Source organism: Equus przewalskii, chromosome 16 (assembly GCF_037783145.1).
Source record: "Equus przewalskii isolate Varuska chromosome 16, EquPr2, whole genome shotgun sequence".
Classification (NCBI taxonomy): domain Eukaryota; kingdom Metazoa; phylum Chordata; class Mammalia; order Perissodactyla; family Equidae; genus Equus; species Equus przewalskii.
Genome location: NC_091846.1, coordinates 69,049,132 through 69,057,889, shown reverse-complemented (window position 1 = coordinate 69,057,889; position 8,758 = coordinate 69,049,132).

Here is an 8,758-nt window from a genome sequence, read left to right as displayed (position 1 = left end):
TCTGGATATCAATCCTTTTTCAATTATATGTGTTAAAATTGTTTTCTCCCAGTTTATAGTTATATTTTCACTCTTTTTGATGTCTTTTTTAAACAGAACTTTTTCAATTTGAGGTAATCAAATCGATTAAACTTTCATTTTTTGTCTGAAGTTTTTTTGTGTTTTAACAGAATCCTTCCTTATCCTGAAGTTATAAAGATATTGTCTTTTAAAGGTTTTACAGCTTTGCCTCTCATATTTAAATCTTTAATTTACTGTGAATTAATTTTTGTTTATGGTTTGAGGTAGGGACCTGACTTTTTCTTCCAATTGGATTGTTCTTGGACCTTTTTTTTTTTTTTTGAGGAAGATTACCCCTGAGCTAACATCTGTTGCCAATCCTCCTCTTTTTGCTGAGGAAGACTGGCCCTGAGCTAACATCTGTGCCCATCTTCCTCTACTTTATATGTAGGATGCCTGCCACACCATGGCTTGCCAAGCGGTGCCATATCCGCACCCGGGATCTGAACCAGCGAACCCCGGGCTGCTGAAGTGGAACATGTGAACTTAACCACTCTGCCATCAGGCCGGCCCCTGGACCATTATTTTAATAATTATCTTTTCTGCCTACTGATTTGCAGTACCCTTACTGTCCCTATATGTACATATATGTGTGGTGGTTTGATTCTCTATTCTGCTCCACTAATCTATTTCTCTATTCCTGTGTCAGTTCAACACTCTCAATTACTGCACGTATAAAGTAAATTTTAAGATCTTGTAGCAACCTTACTACTTTTCTTCAGCATTGTCTTGGATATTCTTGGACCTTTGCTCCTTCATATCAATTATAGATTCAGCTTCTTAAATTCAAAGAAAGACTCTGTTAGGGATATTGGAATTTCAATGACTATTTGGGCAGAATTAGTATTCTTACAATACAGATCTTCCTGGATTTACAATGGGGTTAAGTCCCGATAAACCCATCGTTAAGCTGAAAATATGTTTAACGTACCTAACCTGTTGAGCATCATAGCTTAGCCTAGCCTACCTTAAACATGCTCAGAACACTTATATTAGCCTACAGTTGGGCAAAATCATCTAACACAAAGCCTCATTTATAATAAAGTGTTGAGTATCTCCTGTAATTTATTGACTCCTGTATGGAAAGTGAAACACAGAGTGGTTGTGTGTGTACAGCATGGCTGTCAGTGTATGGGTTGTGTACCCTCGTGATCGCGTGGCTGACTGGGAGCTGCAGCTCACTGCCGCTGCCCAGCATCACCAGAGAGCGCACTGCATGGCGCTAGCTGAGAAAAGATCCCGATTCAAAGCTCAAAGTACAGTTTCTACTGAATGCGTTGTCACTTTCCCACCATCGTAAAATCGAAAAATCCTAAGTCAAACTATGGTAAGTTGAGGACTATCTGTATTGAGTCTTGCCTATCCACATAAAATAGCTCTACATTTATTTAGATCTCTTCAATAAACTCTTTCTGTTACATTTTCCTAAGGTACTTCATAATTTTTGGTGCTATAATAAATGGAATTTTTAAAAATTATATTTCTAACATATTTTTCCTGGTGTTTAAACGTAATTGAGTATTTCATAAGCACTTTTGTATCCAGCAACCTTGCTAAATATTCTTATTTATCCTAATAATTCATCCACTGATTATTTAGCTTTTCTACATTGACAATCATATCATCTGTAAAAATATTGGTTTCTTCTTTGCAAAAGTTATACTTCCTTTTTCTTCTTGCATGACTCGAGAATAACCCTCAGTAAAAAATCTGAATAGAAATGATAGTTACAGGCATCTTTGTCTTTTCCTAATATAAAATAAATGTTATTAACATTGACAATCATGCATATTTGCTGTGGTTCTTTTGGAGATGGGCTTTATCAGGTTACAGGAGTTGGTCATATTCCCAGCTTGCTTAGAGTGTTCTCTTTTTATTTTTCTGCATTTATTAAGACGATCGTAAGTTTTTACCCTTTATTTTCTTGATCTACTAAATTACAAATATTAATAAAATTGATTTTCAAATGTTTAACTTGCATTTCTGGGATGAATACAATTTGGTCAGGATGTATTTATCATTTCTATTCATCACTGGATTCAGTTTGCTTAGATTTTGCTTAGGATTTATGAATGAGAAGGGCCTATAAGCTTCTTTTCTTGTACTAGCCGTATTAGCTTTTGGTGTTGCTCTAAGTTAATCTCTTTCATAAACAATAATGAGAATTTCAAAGATAAAGAAAAGTTACACAGTGTAATAGATAAGATCTCATATATTAGAATAATTACTCTCACCATCTTCCTATTCTCCCTTTCTTATTCTCTCTTCCCATTTACAGAAAATAATATAAAAGAATAATGATATAAACTATGCCACATCTTTTTCTTCAATTTTTCATGTTTTGTAGAAATTGAGAAAATGTAGAAAAAAATGTAAATAATCGTTAATAGATTTAAATTCTTAAGTTCTAATTCTTAATTTCTAATCAAACTATTCACCTGAAACACTTGCCTACTAAGTAAAAATTATACATTGGAAATAAATCATGTTCTATAATTTTCTATTAAACTCTTTAGGATTGTTCCTTAACATGTACCATGTCATGCCAACAGTTGCTATGTTATTCTAGTTGGAAAGATATGTTGGTGAAAAAGCATGAAAAAATAATTTTAAGAAGTATAGAAAGGGAAAAATTAAAATAAAGGCACAGACCTATGTATCTTGCCACTCCCTCCAAAAGTGTAACTATAGCTGCTGAATGCATTCATTTACTAGTTCCATAGTCCAAAAGAGAAAAGTTAAACTTGGGTGATTGAGTATTTGTTAAGTACAAACAAAATTGTTGACTCAGTTCTCAACAGGGGAAGACAATGTCCTTGCCCCAGGAGTTCAAAACCTGAAACAAGCAAATGCTGTACAAGTTTATCCAGCTGACAATCTGAATGAAAATAACTACATTCTAATCTTTTAAGAAAAGGAACCCAAAATAAATGTATAAAAACTTTGCCTCTTACCACCTTATCTTGAAACTTTGGGACATTATTTTCTGCTATTGCTAATTTAAGTTATGAAAGCAATGCTAAAACTCTCTGAGTTAAAAATATGGAGTGTTGTTATTTAGGCATCGATTCTCATACTCTGGATCCCTCCACATGTCACATGGCTACATGATATTCCCAAGTCATGGATTTTGCTGTTTGATCTCTGATGCAGTGTGAAGATATTTCAGGACTCCAGAAGCTAGGCAGTTCTCTGAATACACTAAGTATTCATACGAAGCAGCTCAAATGTACAAGTGCTTCCATCAACAATCACTTCAAAGGTCATTAATAACTTACAGGTGTGAGAGTGGAAATGCCCTCTGCACTCCCCTGCCCCTTCTTGAACTCTGGTTACTCTCTCTGGGCCATTTTTGTAACAGCGAATTCTTAACTTGATAGTTCTCTTTCTCCATTTTCTCTTCCCTGGCTCTGGGGCTTTTAGGATGACATTCCAAACTCTTCTAGGAAACACAAAAGCAGACAAAAATGCTTCAGTGTGTTAATTCTAGGGATTTTTTCATCCTTATGTCTTTCGTTTATTGACAGTAGAAGAAAGAAATTTAAATCCTTCTTGAGAAGATACCTATAAAGGAAATGGAAAGACAGAACAGGTGGGTAGTAAAAGCATGCCTGGTTTGAAACATGGGAAACTTATGGACTCTAACATCTGCTTGGTTTCTACCATTGCTGAAGATAGGCTCTAAAACTTTACAAGCATCTCCAAAAAGGTCAGTGAACTACATGTGAGACAGAAATTTAACTCTACATCTAGGTCAAGGTTTCTCAAGAGTGGAACTATTAACTTCCTGGGCCGGATAATTTTTGCTATGGGGGTCTTTCTTGTAGGATGGATAGCAGCATCCCTGGTCTCTACCCACCAGATGCCAGTAGCATGTACCTCCCCCCCCAAGTTGTGACAACCAAAAATGTCTCCAGACATTGCCAAATATTACCCTGTGGGGCACAACTGCCCCCAGTTGAGAACCACTGATCTAGATGGAGGTGTCTTCTGGTCTTGAGCCTATGAATATGAATCAACTCTACATCAGGGCAAGCCGAATAAGACAGTTAAATGTGTCTTTACTCATTGGGTGAAGAGATGTTTGTACAGTGCTGAAGTATCACTCCATAGATTACATTTAATTACAAAGGAGAAAATGTACCTTTATGATAGAGAGAACTGGCAGTCACCATCTTAACCAAATGACCAAAAGTAGCATCACTAATAACGGGACAAACTGATGTTATATATTTAACATGAGTCTAACCAAACCTCTAGACTTACATCAAGTTTATAGAAAAGAAAAGGGATATAACAGGTTAAATGACATCATAAGGAAACAATCAGACAAATACAGAATGTGGCACATACTATAAGAAAAGGAGCCTGGATCTTTCTAAAGCTTAATATAAAAAAAAGAAAAGAAAAAATGAAAGACTATTCTAGACCAAAAAAAGACTAAAGAGGCAAAACTGCAGCAACTTTGACTATATCTTTTTTTTAAAAAGTTATAAAAGAGGGGCCGGCCCCATGCCCTAGTGGTTAAGTTTGTGTGCTCTGCTTCAGTGGCCCAGGGTTCGCATCCTGGGCACAGACATGCCACTGCTCATTAGGCCACATTGTGGCGGTGTCCCACATGCCGCAACTAGAAGGAACCACTAAAATACACAACTATGTGCCCGCGGGATTTGGAGAGAAAAAGCAGGGGGAAAAAAAAGATTGACAACAGTTGTTAGCTCAGGTACCAATCTTTAAAATAAAGAAAAAAAGCTATAAAAGCCATATGTTAAAACAACTGGAGAAGTGTGAATATAAACTGGATATTAGATGGTATCTGAGTTGTGATCATGGTAATATATTTATATTGGAAAAATGTCGTATGTCTCAGCAGGTGCAAGCTGAAGGTTTAGGGGTAAAGTTTCAGGACATCAAAATGTTGAGGCAAATATGTTGGAAAAGTTTCAAGATTAAAAATCCAAGAAAAACAAAAGATAAATGTGTTTAACCTATAATCTAATAAAAAGGATCCCTAGTATTTGTATCACCACCAGTAATACATACTTACTGAGTGTACTGCACTGTGAAGGATTCAAAGATACAGCAATGCAGAATTCCTGGCCATGAAGGGATAAACATTAATTCTTTTATCAAAATTATGAAAGGAGAGAGGGCTATGAAAAGTATAATAGAATAACTACGTTGGAATTTGATCTGAATAAATACCTATTCTTCAGAAAACTGTTGACAAATTTGTATTGTCCAACTGGTGTACGTGTTGTCCAGGCCTAATTGTAGTCCACTAGACTAGGCCATGAGTTCTCAAGTTTCATCCTAAATCAGTCCTATTTTCCAACTATGCCTCACCCTATCGGCCAATTTGGTACTTACTCCTGCTCTGTTTTTTGCTTCAGCTTCTCTCTGGCTCTCCAACTTGGTTTACCTGCTCCTTTGATCTCAGATCTTCCATTTTACCTCCAGGTTCATGACTTGTCTCTTTTCTCCAACATTGTTTAGAATGACTCAAGCCTCCTTTGTGAACCTTCCTTGTGAACTGCCTAGGAGGGCAGGCAGATAGGGTCCAAGGTATCCAGGTCCTATCCTCCTCCTGACTGTAGGCTCAAAAGTTCAAAGGTGATTTGATTGTTCATCTCTTCAGAAAGACAGTAATAACTTTTATTATCCAAAGCTTAGCCCATATTGTCATGTATTTTATTTTAATGTGGGTACTCAAAACTACCTTGGTATTATTAGCTTCATTTCATAGATGAGAAAACTGAGGCTCAGAGGATTAGTAACTTGTCCAATCTCACTCAACTAGTAAATGTCAGGGCTAGAACTCAAAGCTAAGTGTTCTTCAGTTCTGTTGAAATGTTGCTACCTAAGGAGAAATGAAAGGTATGTGGCATGGGGCACAAAGCATGGTTTTCCAAAGAGAGCTAACTGAAAACTAAATTAAAGGTAAAACTATCTCTTAGATGAAGTTTGCATTTGAGATCCTCCCCCCAATATCAAACCCTAAGCACTCAAGTACCTTCAGATGATTCCTTAGTTGCCCAAGGGCCCACCCCTAGAACATACTGTGGCCCATGATTGTGACATTTCCCAAACCCATGACTTCCATCAGAACTTTCCTGAGTATTCCATGAAACTGATAGCTAAACTTTAGATTCTAAAGCATATTATAAATGGATGATTATCTGGGTTGGCATGTTATACACTTGCATTTTAACTGAGACCCACTAAACATAGCACCTTAATTCAAATCAAGGACTGAAATTGGAAACTTCAGGCACTTTGGTGGCAGGCCAGTGGCTCAGAGCTTCCTTGAAATTAAGCCTTATAAAAATCTGTCTGGGGAAAAAAAAGCTGTCTGCTTATTTTTACCATGTAACATATTTTCATGATTCAAAAACCAAAATAATATAAAATAGTATTCACTGAGAAGTCTCAGCTACCTCTATAGACCCTCTTACCCTGTAGAGACAACCATTTTTATTCATTTTTTGTGAATTCAGTATTTCTTAATGCAACATAAGCAAAACATGTTTTCCCCCTTACACAAAAGGTAGCATAATATACAAACTTTTCAGCTCTTTGCTTTTTTCACTTTTCAGTACAGCCCAGAGATCCCTCTGTATATCAGTACATTGAGATCTTCCTCATTCTCATTTATAGCTGCGTTATACTGATTTTGTGGATGTACCATTGTTTATTTAGCTAGTCCCCTATCACCGGACTCTTGCTTTGTTTCCAATCTTTGGCTGTTGTAAGCAACAGTATCCTTATAAATGCAGATCTATGTGTAGGAAAGAGGTATCTGTAGGAAATTCTTGGCCAAAGGGTGTGGTAAACAGAATAACAACCTCCCAAAGACGTGGACGTCCTAATCCCAGGAACCTGTGAATATTCAAAAGTAACTCTGGAGGGGCCAGCCCCATGGCCGAGTGGTTAAGTTCACACACTCTGCTTCAGTGGCCTGGGGTTCGCCAGTTCAGATCCTGGGTGCGGACCTACGCACTGCTTATCAAGCCATGCTGTGGCAGCATCCCACAAAGAGGAACTAGAATGACTTACAATTAGGATATACAACTATGTACTGGGGCTTTGGGGAGAAAAAAAAAAAGGGAACTCTACAGATATGATTAAGTTAAGGATCTCCTTACCAGATGCCAGATGTAATCACGAAGGTCCTTATAAGAGGGAGGCAGATAAAAGGGGAGAGATGCTATACTACTGCCTTTGAAGATGGAGGAAGATGCCATGAGTCAAGGAATGTAGACTGTCCTCTAGAAACTGGAAAGACAAAGAAACAGATGCTCATCTAGAATCTTCAGAAGGAATGCAGCCATCCATTTTAGACTTCTCACCTCCAGAAGTATAATAAATTCATATTGTTCTAAGCCACTAAATTCGTGGGAATTTGTTACAGCAGTAATGGAAAACTAATTCAAAGGGTAAATCAAATGTAAATTTTGTATATATTGCCAAATTTCCCTCCATAAAGTTTGTACTTTTTTGTACTTCTACCAGCAATGTGCCTGTTTTCGACCATCTCATCAACAAAGCGTGTCATCAAACTTTTGAGTTTTTGTGGATATGAGAGGCAAGAAATGATTTATCTCAGTATGGTTTTAATTTACGTGTGAGGTTGAACATCTTTTCACATGTTCAAAAGATTTCTTTTTCTGAAACTATCTATTAAAATATTTTCTACAGGCTTGTTGCTCTGTTCTCAATTTATTTTTAAAAATTCTTTGTATTTTAGGACTCTTGTCTTTTTGTAGTATGAATTGCAAATATTTTTCCCACTAAATCATTTGATGTTTCACGTTGCGTTTGCATTTATTACCATACATAAGTTTGTATTATATATATTTATTTTTATCTTAATGTTTAAAGTTTTCCCCATATAGATTTTGCATATTCAAAAGATTTTAACATGGCCTGTTTCAGTATATCAATAATTCAGTAAGATTGCTCCCTAATTTCAAGGGCCAAGTGTAGTGCTTGACTTGTTTTCTTTTCTTATTTCTGCATAGATGCTTCAAACTGAGGAAAATTCCAGTGTGAGAAATACACAAAAGATGGCAAAAGAAAATTTCAAGCAATCTAACACAATTTTTAGCAATGCAATTACTGCTTTACTTACATTCATTAAAATAAAAAGAATTTTAAAATCTATAAATTTGCTGAGAGAATTATAACGTATTACTACAAAAGTATGTTTTTTATGCCCCAAGTGTATTCTTTTGAATTTTATTTTTGAGAAATCCATCCATGTATTTATAGCAAGACATTCTTTCTCTTAATTAAAGTGAATTAAGGACCATTTCTGGATCACAATGAAACAACAAGAGTTAACCAAGTTATTACTAATTAGGGTAGAAATTTAAGCAACTCAAAAAATACAAGTTGTATAACTTGGAAAATTTTGCTAAAACGGGTCATCATAAAAACTATTTTAAGTTTGTGTACAATTTAAACACTGCTGGTAGTGAGAATATATTGTGTTCACTTTTTATACTCTTGATGTTTTCAAGTTTAAGTTTTCCAAGGAATGTTTATATACTTGTGGGGACTTGTAAATTTTCTGACCATAATGCAATGAGACTAGAAATCAACCAAAAGAATAAAAGCTAGGAAAGGGACAAAGATGTGGAGACTAAACAACATGCTACTGAACAACAAATGGATCATTGAAGAAATTAAAGGAGAA